Source organism: Urocitellus parryii, unplaced genomic scaffold (genome assembly GCF_045843805.1).
Source record: "Urocitellus parryii isolate mUroPar1 unplaced genomic scaffold, mUroPar1.hap1 Scaffold_37, whole genome shotgun sequence".
NCBI lineage: Eukaryota > Metazoa > Chordata > Mammalia > Rodentia > Sciuridae > Urocitellus > Urocitellus parryii.
The window spans coordinates 6,060,756-6,075,000 of NW_027553327.1; the positions used below are offsets into that span (position 1 = coordinate 6,060,756).

General features: G+C 32.7%; 1 pseudogene; it reads left to right on the forward strand.

The window, feature by feature from the left end:
• The first annotated feature begins 1,907 nt into the window (after positions 1–1,907).
• Positions 1,908–2,571, forward strand: LOC144252135 (ribulose-phosphate 3-epimerase-like; annotated as a pseudogene).
• The last annotated feature ends 11,674 nt before the right edge of the window (positions 2,572–14,245 follow it).

Below are 14,245 nucleotides of genomic sequence, written 5' to 3' on the forward strand. Positions count from 1 at the left end.
CTTTGAAAAGAGACTGTTAAGAAAATCAATAGTGTAATCATGATTCAAGAAATTATATAAAACTCTAAATGAGCACTATCAATTCTTCTTTTGCTAAAAATTATTGATATTCTACTTTTAAATTACCCTCATTTATATTGCTCCCCTGAGGATCTAATTAATCATCAGGATTACTTAATTTCAGCTACCATTCTGCTCTTAGGAAAAAAAATATTTAAAGATATACTGACTTGGTACTTTAGATTTTCAGTATTTTTATTTAGCAATGCTTTTAGGAAACTTGTATTATAGAAGTTTGACTGTGGAATCAAATTTTCTGAAAAAATGCTTTAGTGATTTCTTGTATTTTTGAGTTTAAATTTTTATACATGATGGCCCCAAAACACAAAGCATAAGTAATTGTATTTTTATAATCAATCAGTTATGGAAATACGTTAAAACATGCTAAAACTAAAATTTAACTTAAAATGGAATTAATTTAATTTCCAAAATGTCTAGGGATTCCAGTTATATTAGGTCCCATGATGCTAGAAAAATGACTTTGCAATTATTATTACAGAATTTTCTATTGTGCATCAAGTTATAATAGATAACAATAGTCACCCACCCAACAGTTGAATTCCAGCCTGTGTGCATCCCAATAGAACTCTGGTTTTGTTCAGATATCTATTCACACAGTTGACAGTAGTCTTTAGAGGAGAAAGAAGCCTATCCCTTGTCACAGAATGGAATCATACTTCATTTAACACATTTATGTGCTTTCTAGACATGGGATGTAATTTGGGCCAATAAAACAGGAGGCAGGTTTTTCTAATCAATAAGAAATGTTCATTGAATTAACTGGTTGAGTTTTCCTTCAAGATACACATATAATTTAAAATGTAGAAAGCCCACTGATTTATGTATGATTCAATAAGTATTTAATGAACTCAGATTAGACTGACTATACTGTGGACCTGAAACAGTATATACCAACTGTGGCAACAGATGGAAATATTTTTGTTGAAAAAATACACATTGACTGAAGTGAATCACTGTTACTATCATTATTTGTTCTCTCTCTTTAGGAAGACTTAACCCTAGCATTAAATGTAATGCTGTCCTTTAGAAAATAAAATCTCTAAATAAATAAAGGTCTATCAACAACTAAAAAATATTTTAAAAAAGAAAAGAAAAATCTCCATTTCTAAGAAGTTATTTGAAGAGAGAATATTTGAGAGGTTACATGAAGAGAAAAATTTTAACTGTGCAAGCAATTAGAAACTTGACAAATAACATTGTCTTTAATTTTGAGAAATCTAACACATTATACTCAGTGAAGTATAACACCTGAGTTTTAAAGTGGAATATTAGGAGAAAAGTAAGTGGTTTCTGGAGTTATAGCCTGTACTGGGAAGATTTTCTTTCATAGAAAAAAATGAGCAGCATACTATTATACTATTAAGACACCACAATTTCTGAAAGGTATATTTAAAATATCATTATTTTAGCAAATAAAATTTAGGACCATGAAAAAATATTAGAGGGAATGTTCTTTTATTTCATTGAGAAGAATGCCTATTGTAACAAATAAAAATCTTAAACTGAATTAAATATGGTACTTAGAAATAGCCTATGAAGTCACATGAATTTATAGAAGGATGTTTATTTTTTTTAAAAAGTTTAGGAAGATTGGACTTGAATTCAAGCTTGAATTTGATCTTCTAAGCTCAACTTTAAATAGTTGGGAATGAACATGGAAAATTTAGAAGTGTAGTCAAAGTAAAATGATATTTGAGTACCAAAATGATGGAAAATTAAATTTATCTGAAATATCTTCAATTGCCTTAATTTGTGCAATTTTAAAAAATAAATAAGTTTATAAAAAGGAATACCAGTGGGGTAACTAGTACTATGGAGCCAGGACCATGGCGTTGGGCTGCAAGGTTGGCCTGTCCATTCTCAATAGCCACCTGGCCAATTTAGGGGCTGAGTGCCTCCGGATGCTAATCTCTGGGGCAGGTTATCCGCACCTGGATATAATGGATGGGCATTTTGTTCCCAGCATCACCTTTGGTCACCCTGTGTTAGAAAGCCTCCGAAAGCAGCTAGGCCAGGACCCTTTCTTTGACATGCACATGATGATGTCCAAGCCAGAACAGTGGGTAAAGCCAATCAATACACCTTTCATCTCAAGGCCACTGAGAACCCAGGGGCTTTGATTAAAGACATCCAGGAAAATGGGATGAAGGTTTGCCTTGCCATCAAACCAGGAACTACAGTTGGTATTTGGCACCATGGGCTAATCAAATAGATATGGCCTTGGTTATGACATTGGAACCTGGGATTGGAGGGCAGAAATTCATGGAAGATATGATGCCAAAGGTTCATTGGTTGAGGACCCAGTTTCCATCTTTGGATATAGAGGTCGATGGTGGAGTAGGTCCTGACACTGTCCATAAATGTGCAAAGGCAGGAGCTAACATGATTGTGTCTGGCAGTGCCATTATGAGGAGTGAAGACCCCAGATCTGTGATCAACTTACTAAGAAATGTTTGCTCAGAAGCTGCTCAGAAATGGTCTCTTGATTGATGAAATCATAAGGAATCCAGAGTTTGTGTTCATGAAACCTTCTTTTTACTAGAAAACAGGAATATTGACTACCAAATCATACCAGATTGAGGCAGTGCTGCTTTTGTGAGCAATTATTCATTCCAGTGATTAAAATCTATTGTGCAGAATGCTCTAAGAGCTTAGTAATTGATGTACACAACATTCTTTAGTGATCCAATTTAAAGGTTAGTGTGGTTAAAAAACTGTTTCTAATAGAATTGATTTTTATAAAGAGTGAAAATATGGGCCGTATTAAGGTTACAAAAAAGAAATGTATCATAATGCCTAAGGTGGATGGATATTAGCTACTATGAAAAAATTTTTCCCACGTTTTTAAAAATAATGTTCTATTGTTTCCTAGCTGTTTTCCAAAAAGCAAAGGAATCCCTTATATTTTTCCTATATTTTTCCTGTTTCATGTCATTTGTTATTTGTTTATATGCTTGATAATATGAGTAGTATGGAGCTAAAAAACACAAGCTTAGGCAGGATGGCAAAAAAAAAAAGGAATACCATCTTGTTATTTATGACAACATGGACAGAATTGGAGATGATTATGCTAAATGAAATATATCAGGCACAGAAAAACAAGAATCATATGATCTCACTGATATGTAGAATCAAAAATGTAATCTCTAAGAAGTTGAGAAAAGCCAGGTGCCATGGCTCAAGCCTATAATCCCAATGACTTGGGAGGCTGAGGCGGAAGGATTGCAAGTTTGAAGTCAGCTTCAGAAACTTAGTGAGACTCTGTCTCAAAATGAAAAAAAAAAAAAAGAATAAAAGGACTAGGGATGTAGCTTACTGGTAAAATGCCCTCAATTCAATCTCCAGTACAAAAAAGTTGTAAAAGAATAGTGGTTACCAGAGGCCCCATAGAATAGAAGGAAGGGATAGATGAGGAAAGGTTGGTCAATGAACGCTTAAGTTACAGTTAAAGAGAAGAAATAATTTCTGTTTTTCTTTTGCATGGAAGAGTGACTATAGATAATAATTATGTACTATATATATCAAAAATCTATATTTTGAGTGTTTTTACCATAAAGAAATGATAAATGAGGAGATATGTATGATTACTCTGACTTGATCATTATACAAGGTATACATGTATCAAAACATCATATGGTACTCCACAAACATGTATAATTTTTATGTATCAGTCAAAATATATATAATATTAATATAAATAATTAATTTTTAAAAGCCTTATTTAGGGGCTGGGATTGTGGCTCAGCATTAGAGCGCTCGCCTAGCATGGGCAGGACTTGGGTTTGATCCTCAGCACCACATAAAAATAAAGGCATTGTGTTTAAAAAAAAAAACTGAGCCATTAAAAAAAAGTCTTATTTAAATAGAGAAAAGAACTAGCTTGTGAATATAACCAAAAACAGAAAAAATAAAGAAAAAGAAAATGTCATTTCATCGTATTTATCATTTAAATCCACATTTTAGAAATGAGATTAAACATTTATTAGTTATAATATATCAGGCACTCTGCATTTAACACACACCATCATATTAGAATATCCCAAAAGCCACACAAAGTTATTTTCCTTAATCTCATTTATCAATATAGATTCATAGATTCAGAAAGTAAGTAATTTATACAAGATTTTATAGTTGCTAAAAATTTATAGTTATCTGTAATCCAGGCTTAAATTCAGATCTGATTCAAACATTATATTTACTTGGCTTTGATAAGGCATTAACAACACAGTTGCCTCTTTAATATATTTAAGGATGTGCTTTTGTTTAAATATAAAGACAAACAAATGAACAGATAACCCATACAATATCTAACACAGGACCTTCAATGTAAGAATTTCAAAAGTGGTACTCATCACTATTCTGGTCTCATATTATCACAGTGCTACAAAATACCCTCTCTGTTTCTTTACTTCCTGCTTTGTAGTCACCATACACTGACCACTATATACAAGGATTACTGTTGTTGTTTTTCTACACATATTTCCTAGCAGTTGATGAGATTTAAATGTAGTAAATTTAACATGAAAGTATTTATATAGGTAGATTTTTCAAAGATATTCTGTCCAAATGTGTATTTTATTATAATTTATATGATATAGTTCATATATACAATTCTGTTAAAAAATCTAAGTTGTTGATTTTTGTTTATTACTCATGGTCTTCCTTTTCAGCATAGAAATATGTGCCATTTAAAGGAAAAATTTTAAGTACAATTTTAAAATCGAGAAAAACCCACTCATGGCAAAAACATCTTTTCCTTAAATAATTTTTCTTTAACAGAATTAGTACTTTTTTCTTTAAGTTTGCATTTTGAAATTTGATTTTCACTTAAATTGATCCATAATATTTTATCACATACTTATACTGTAGAAGTAATATTGAGTTGGTATGCTCTTGTAAGAATATTATATTTAAAACCAGCAGCAATTGGACCAGCATCTCTTCAGTGTCCCTGGGTCAACATCCAAGCCAAAATTCTTGTATAATATGGATTTTTCAAATAATTATTACCTATAGTAATATATTATTTATTGATTCTCTAATGTTGAATATTAGAGCTATTATACACTTTAAGATGTTTTGTATATTGCTTCAATTAAAACTTTTTGTGCATAAATTTGAGGTTTTCCTTGTTCTCTAGTTGACATGGCCCATCAATACAAAAAATGTACTGATTTTTCATGGTATAAAAAACAAAATAATCCTTGTAGTATATAAAGGAAATTCTCTTTTTGAAGAAATATTTTTGCTTTTTTTGCTTTGAAGTGCTGGGAATGGAAACCAGGGCCTTATATATATGCTAGAGAAGAACTCTACCACTGAGTAACAGCCCCAGCCCAGTAATTTTTTACTCTAGGGTTTTTTTGTTTGTTTGGTTGGTTTTTTTTTTTTGTGTGTGTGTGTGTGTGTGGTGCTGGGGATTAGAACCCAGGGCCTTGTGCATGCAAGGCAAGCACTCTATCAATTGAGTTATATCCTCAGCCCCAGCCCAGTAATTTTTAAAAACAATTTATTTTGCCTTGAATGGGAAAGATTAAGAATTAATGCTACTATGTAGCAAGTATTTTAGTATCAATGTACAATGAAAACTATTCTAGCTATATGTTTTTAGATAGAGAGCAAAAAATTAATTGTTTTGTTAATTTCAAGCCATATTTTGACCCCATTAAGTAATACATAGTGATAAAAATATTGTTGATTTATAGCAGATATATCATGATCTCTGTATTTGTATCTATCAGTGCATCAGCAGGAAATGCACAGCATGCTGAAATGAAATGAGTAAATGATGAGAGTAATGAAGGGGAAACTTACTAAGGTGTATGCAGGATAATGGGATGGTACAGATGGTGCTAGCAACAGTAGGAAAATACTGTCTACCCCTGGGACTAAGGAGATAAAGCTAGAGAGGGGTTTCTAGAGGCTAAAAATAGAGGTAGTCTAAGAGAGGCCACCCAACAGTACCTGTGGCCTTTGGAAGAGACATACAACTACCACCAACCTGAATTATGAAGCAGAAGCAAATAAAACAACAGACATTGAGCTCATTTAAATATCATTCAACTTATTATATATAATATATTATTATATTATATATTATAATATATTAAGTTATATATTATAATATGAATTATTATATGTATTCAACCACGCGACCAGCACGCTAGCTTCATACTAGAGGTTCGTAGCATAGAAGTTAACTAGTGAGATCAAAATAAACACACAAACTCAATTTACCATTTTCTTTGACCACGTCTGAGACAGCCCTCCCTCTGGCTCCTGCCTCCAGCCACCCGGTGGGGCAGGGAGGCTTACTCAGGAATAGCAGGAGAGAGAGAGAGAGAATGCCAGAGGATGGCCTTTTATTGGGGAACAAGAAATTCAGGGAAAAATTCCATCCAATGAAGGTCGAGGGGGACAGCATTCCAAGGTCAGGGTCAGTGATTGGTCTCAGGGTCAATGGTCAGTCACACCCCCCACATAGATGGATGGGCTCTCACACCTAGAGAGGGTGGAGATTAGTTCTAACACAGTTTAGCCTGAATGCCTCACACCCAGTCAGGGAGGTGCCCAATCACGTGTGAGAATGGCTTCCCACAATGTATTATATATTTTTTTCCATGTCACTTTGGAGAAAAGCTTTGGTTTGCCCTGGGTAATAGTTTCTGCCAAGCCCCTTACAAATTTCACTTTATATAATGACAGCAGGTCTGTTTAAGAAGATGAACTATATATCAAAGAAGTTTGGTCTCTTGCTCCCAAGCATACCACCAGCAGTTAGTGTATACATTTATATCTGAATACATTTATAAATACATTTATATCTGAATCTAAATCCCATATTAACACAAATAATTGAATATATCTATAATAGATGCAAAGAAAAGCATTTTTAAGGGCATTGCCAACATTTGAAATATATTTAGAAACTTTTTATAGGTGACATTTTAAAAAGTATTATAGGTGATATCTTAAAAAATATTATAGACAGCTGGAAATTATAGCATAAGCCTCTAATCCCAGCCACTTGGGAGGCTAAATTAGGAAGGCCACCAGTTCAAGGCCAGCCTCAGCAATTTAGCAAGGACCCAAGCAAATGAGTGAGACCCTGTCTCAAAATAAAAATAAATAAATAAATAAAAAGTGCTGGGGATATAACTCAGTGGTAAATCACTTTTGGGTTCAATCCCCTGTACCCACCCCCACTCCCCCCATAAAGCTATTAAACCATTATAAGCATTAAGGTTCAGTTCTCTCTTCTGGTAATTGCAGTGAATCTTGTACTGAATACATACATATGTTTTGTCCTATAAGCAAAATATTCAATTATATTGTAATACAAATATGCTGTACAATATTATCGGTAAAATCATATGAGAATAAATAAGTAGGTAAGTCCCTCTTGCTAACAATAAGATGAAATATCACATATACAGTGCTGTACAATAAAACTTTAATAGAAAAGTTCTGCATCTGTGATGACCAATATATAGTCAACAGCCACGTGTCATTATTGAGCTATTGAAATATCACTTATGGGATAGAGAAACTGAATTCTAAAATTTGATTGTTTTATTTCTATTTAAATTCCTCATGGTTAGATACTATTATGGATAACACATGGTTAAAAGATGGTGAAGATGATGGTATAAACATTTTAGATACTGAATAGCTAATTATAACCCTGATATAAACTTCAATGGATGATCACTGATATAATAATTCTAGAGAGACACCTAAACAATTAGTTTATGGGGTTTCAAGGAAGAGATGTCTAAGTATCATAAACCCACACATGAACTTTTAGATGTTTGATAATGAAATGAGACTGGACCTGTTTGAGATTAGTTCACTATTTTGAATTAGGGTTTGTTTTACAAAGATAATATAGTTTTCATCACCCTGAGCAAAAGACAAGACAAGAACAATTTAGAGGAGGAAAAGTTTATTTTGGCTCACAGTTGCAGAGGGTTAATGCACAGTTGCTGGCAGAAGGGCATGCAGAGGAAAGAATCTTGGGACATGGCAACCAAGACTCAAAGCTTCTCTTACCAGGGACACCTCCAGTGACCTACCTCCTTCTGCCACACCTTACCTGCCTACAGTTACCAACAAGTTAATCTACATCAATGGATCAATTGACTGATTAAGTTAAATTTCTCATAATCTAATCATTTCACTTCTGAAAATTCTTGCATTGTCTTGCTCATGAGCTTTTGGGGGACACTTCACATCTCAACCATGACAATAGAACTTCCTTAAATTTTGTTTTACATTTGTCTGCAACAGTCTAGAATGCCTATGCTAATGGTTTCAGAAACAATTTCAAAAAGAAATTTAATAAAAGTATGTATTTTAGTTTATATATATTTTTCCAGATACAGTTCATTTTCTCAAACAATAAATAAGATTCTTAAGATTAGGTATTATTATTTACATTTTCAGAGATCCATGTAGCACATAATAATTATATATAATTGAGACCAAATTAGATAATTTCTTATTATTTTTATCCTTTTGGTAAAACGTACTCTTATTGAATCTCAGGATGTTGAAAATGCCGAACAACATACACGACCAGTGCAACTCCGTATCATGTACAACCACCAGAATGGGAAATTGTGTTCCATGTATGTATGATATGTCAAAATACATTCTACTGGCATGTATAACTAGAGAAAAACAAATAAAAATTAAAAAAAAAATAAAATGCTGGTCAACATAATTTACTTATGAATCATTCTATTTGATATTCCAGATATCCTCAGATTAAACAGATCAAAAAGGGACATGTATGTGCTTGCAGTTTGTGTAATTACATGGGTCATTATAAGCATTCCTTCTTAGCTATGATGATGTTATCTCAAGAATATAACATAGCTTAAAACATATCATACTCTCTTTCTGAAGAATTTTAACTTCTGTATTTTTAAAAAATATATTACAGCAGCATGATTTAGAAACACAGCTTTAGGTTATATACCTCTCTAAAATCTCCATAGCCAGAGAGCAAATTAAAATATGCATTCAGAAACAGGTTCCTTAATCATCTGTTTATTCTATATATCTCAAAAATGCTTGGGAGAAGTCATATTTGATTTAGCACTCTTTTGGGGGCCCATAAATTTGAAGTAGTTAAGATAACTTACAGATACATATGAGATTTCCATTACTTGTTTAGGCTCCTCTTTTGGATACCATGTAAATATATTTGATAAACAAATTTTGATTAATTTCCAAAAATTTTTATACATTTTGAGATAGCTAGGGAAGCATTCAATGCAAAAGTTGATGCTATTGTGCATTCCAAACATGTTCATTTTTATATAGGAAAACCAAACTTCTAAAATGAGGGAAATTTGAGATATGGCATATTTATGTTCTAGGGGTAGTGAATATAGCCCCCAAACCTACTGATACACAAGTTTGTGCACTGGTAGAAAGACACTTAAAAATGTTTTCTTTGGGGGGCTGGGGATGTGGCTCAAGCCGTAGCGCACTCGCCTGGCATGCATGCAGCCCAGGTTCGATCCTCAGCACCACATACAAACAAAGATGTTGTGTCCGCCGAAAGCTAAAAAAAAAGAAATTAATAAAAAGTTCTCTCTCTCTCTCTTTTTCTCTCTCTCTCTAAAAAAATGTTTTCATTTTATTGCACATCCACTCTTCGTTTTTGATATAAATTGAATGTAAATTAGTGAACTGCCTGTAAATACATCTTGCTTGAGCAGTTACTAATATTGATAGTCTACTTTTTGATTCCTTTCAAATTTTTCTGCTAGCCTGATAAAACCATAGTGAGGAACATAAAGAGATTGTTTTAATAGGTTGAGTCCATTGTTTACATGAAAAAGTATATTCCCATAAAGGCTGTTCTATAAATGCTAACATTTATGTTGTTCACTATTTCTGTGTGCTCATATTGCCTGAGTGACTGTTGCTTGATTTGGCAGACGTTATGGAATTTTAAAAGCAGTTGCATGAGCAGATATATCCATTTTCCATATGTACACATTTGCAATATAGAAAGTCATTTATTTTGTTTAAATATTCAAAATCTTGCAATGTTTGTTGTACACATTGCAAATATGTGTGTGTGTGTGTGTGTGTGTATATATATATATATATATATATATATATATATATATACCCACACTAAATAATATACAGAATTACATGTGCCTTTATATGTGCATGTACATAGAGAGCAACCTTTTAAATAATTTAAAAATATATGCATATTGAATATACAACTGTACTAAAAATTTAGTTTATTGATCTAAAAACCAAATTGATTTTATCATAAAAAATTGGAACATCATGGATGTTTTTTCCTTTTAAATGATTTGACTATTTACAACTCCTAGTTATCACTTTAACCTACTTCCCCCAGATGTCCATGACCCCAACCACACACACACATTCTTCCTTTTTCTTAAATATGTTATGCAGTTTCATACAGCACATACATATTTTTCTGTCTGGGGTCCCCTTACTTCCTATGTCTACTCCTTGTTATTTTTTCTAGTCTAATTTAGATCTACCTTTCTATGTTTCCTTTATTCTACCCTGTTAATATTTGTGAAGTCATGCTGAAAGTATAGCCTTGTCTTTCTCAAGAGACTATGTTCATTGATGGAAAAGCTTAAGCATATATTAGTATCTCCCATATCTCACATTAAAATATGCATTCAGAAAGAGGTTCCTTAATCATCTGTTTATTCTATATCTCTCAAAAATGCTTGGAAGAAGTCATATTTGTCAGCACAGAAGTCAGGGTTTTTGAATGAAACAATAAATGAACAGAATCATAACTACTTTCTACAGGTGATCATGTGTAAACAAAAAGTCAAATGATCAATTTTTCCATGAGCATAAGGGATTTTTTTTTTTGCGAGAGAGAGAGAGAGAGAGAGAGAGAGAGAGAGAGAGAGAGAGAGAATTTTTAATATTTACTTTTTAGTTCTCGGCGGACACAACATCTTTGTTGGTATATGGTGCTGGGGATCGAACCCGGGCCGCACGCATGCAATGTGAGCACACTACTGCTTGAGCCACATCCCCAGCCCCAGGTAATTTTTAAGATAATGATTATATCTGAATGTGAAGGTTGTACTGCATTAATAATAATACATTTAACATGATTTTAGTGTTTCTGTCATGAAAGCAACCTGTCATGCAATCAAAATCTGCAAACATTTCTTTTAGGATGTGTATAAACTATGGCAAATTTATTTTTCTTTAAGCTGATTTTCTCAACTTTCATAAAAATCAACATACTATTTACAATCCATTGTAAAATATGTAATAATTTTATATTGATTTATCCAAATGTGTAGGGATTTATTATTTATATATACAATCAAATCTGAAGTCTGGTCAAGATTATGACATAGTTTATAACATTCTAGTTAATCTGTACCTTTCCATAGCCAACATGAAATAAAAGTTTGATTCTAAGATTTTACTCTTGTTTTATTTCTTTTTTTAAGAGAGAGTGAGAGAGGAGAGAGAGAGAGAGAGAGAGAGAGAGAGAGAGAGAGAGAGAGAGAGAAGGGGGGAGAGAATTTTTTAATATTTATTTTATTTTTTAGTTCTCGGCGGACACAACATGTTTGTTGGTATGTGGTGCTGAGGATCGAACCTGTGCCGCACGCATGCAAGGCGAGCACGCTACCACTTGAGCCACATCCCCAGCCCTCTTGTTTTATTTCATTTCAGTCAAAGCATTTTATAGTAAAAGTAAAATAACCTGAGCCATCCTTTCATAATACTTGAATTCTAATTTTGTATTAATTTGCCTTTTTCTCTACTATTTTAAACAAAGATTTAGAAATATTTACTAATAGTAAAATGTGTAAAGAAATAATGAAAAAGAAATAGAAACATCATTGAATGGAATTGTGTATCTCTACAGACTTAGGGTCTGATGTTTCAGTTTATTCCAATATTTATTGAACTCCTAGTAAATAAAAGACACCAGTTGCTATAGTATGACAGCGAGAAAATAAATAATAAAAAAAAAGACAAAAACTAAATTCTTGTGAAATGTTTCTATTCCTCTGGAACTTACTATCAATAGGAAAGACAAGAATTTATATATCGTAAAGTAGAAATTGCAAATAGATACAGAAAGAAAACATGGCAAGGGGTTCTGTGCAGATTGTGGTAAGTGAGCAATCCAGTAGGAAAAGATTCCTAGCTGTGATCTGAAGATAAACAATAAGGCTAGGGATGCAGCCCAGTGGTAAAGCACTTGCGTAGCATTTGAAAGGTCCTGAGTTCAATCCTCAGCCTCACAAATAATTATAAAGAAAGAAAGAAAGAACATCAGTTAACTATTGGAGATAATGGAAGCCCTTTCTTTTGGAGTAAAGAGTTCATGCAAATCTCCTATGATGAAAATGAACAAAAAGGCTAGGGTAGCTAAATCTAAGGAGAAAAAAATGATACAAGGATAAGCAACTAGAAAAGATCTTCTCCATTCAGGGTCTTGTAGGTCATGCTAAAATTCCTAAGGATTTCTATATCTATCTTACAAGCAATGGGAAGCTATTTAGAAATTAATTATAAGAAAATGATGACCCGATTGTATTTGAGTATCAATTTTTTCTTTCTGGGTCAGGTTTTGAGAATGTACTTAAGGGGGCCAGACCTCAGGTGCTTGTATTCTAATCCAAACAAAAGAGGCTAATGGTTTGAATAAAAGGTACTTCACTTTGAGATGCTCTGGAAGCCAAAGAAAATTGGAAATCCGGTCAAATCTAAAATTTTTATTTTCAGATAAGAGAATTTTCTTTAGGAATAGAGAATCATTTCCTATAATAGTTTTCTGATAAAAGAAAAATGTCACATATTATTTTATCATATACAGACACAATTTTTTGATCACTAAAGTAAAATAAATTTCAGGATATTTGGTATTTTTATTAACAAAACTTGAGGAAGAGGTTAAAGAATAACTTTTAAAATGTATATTTTGAGAGGGGCTGGGGAGATATCTCTCTTGATAGAGTGCTTACCTCACATACACAAAGCCCTGGGTTCAATCCCTAGCACCACCAACTAAAAATAAAATCCTTTTGAGAGATAATGGCCTATGAAACATTGTTTTAGGAAATTTTTAATAATTACCCTGTGGCCAACTATATTTACAAGTTACCTCATTCTGATTTTATGCCACAAATGGGGTCAGACATTACTAACAAAATAAGATCAAAAGAGTTTGCCTTCTCTGGCCTTTATCCTTGGGAAAACATCAGGTCTTAGACAAACACATATGTAAACAATTATGAATTAAGATAAATTTTCCAAATGAAATACAAGTTTGATGAACAAGAATAACATTAGGTATTCAACTTAGGTTTGGGATCAGGGAAAGTATTCCTGTGGAATATTTATCTAACATATGAAGGATGAGTCAGGAAAAGATTAGAGATAGAAGAGTACTAGAGAATATGAAAGAAAACAATTGTAGCTGAAGCAAAAAGGATGCTTATTTTAAAATACCTTTTCATTTTAATGGGGGAAAAGATACCAAATATCTCCAGTTCTCTAAAGCAGGCTTCCTGACTTTTTCCCACTCTGCTTATATCAGTGACCTCAAGCCTTCATTAAAAACAAGCATCATCTACTTCATTGGGGGCTTGATGAGAAGACAAGATATTACTTGTATAGCCCAAAATTAAAAGTTAAAAACAAAATATAATTTATAATATATAGAAACTTTTTAAAGTGCTTAGTTCCTTTTTTATGTTTTTATGCATTCTTTATGAACTTGATAAAAGCTACCAAATTTCCCAGATAGAGAAGAAATTAAAAGATACATAGATATGAATAGGAAAAATAAATAGGATTGCACGTTTGTTTTGTGGGAATTTTAAAATATCTTGTTTGAACTATAATGTTGAAATTAAATTTGTGGCTTAACTACAAGCCATGTGGACACATAAATGTGAATACAGACATTTGTGTGCAATCCTTTCCTCACTAACATGTATGCTATAGTATTGGAAAATTCTCAGTCCTAACCAAGAGTTGGGGAAAGTATATATTTTCATTAACCTTCTATCATAAAACCAAGGTAATAGCAAAATCAAAATTACAGAGGCCTTTGTGGTTTGGCTGGAGATCAGCTTCTTGTCTTACTACCTATTATCTTACC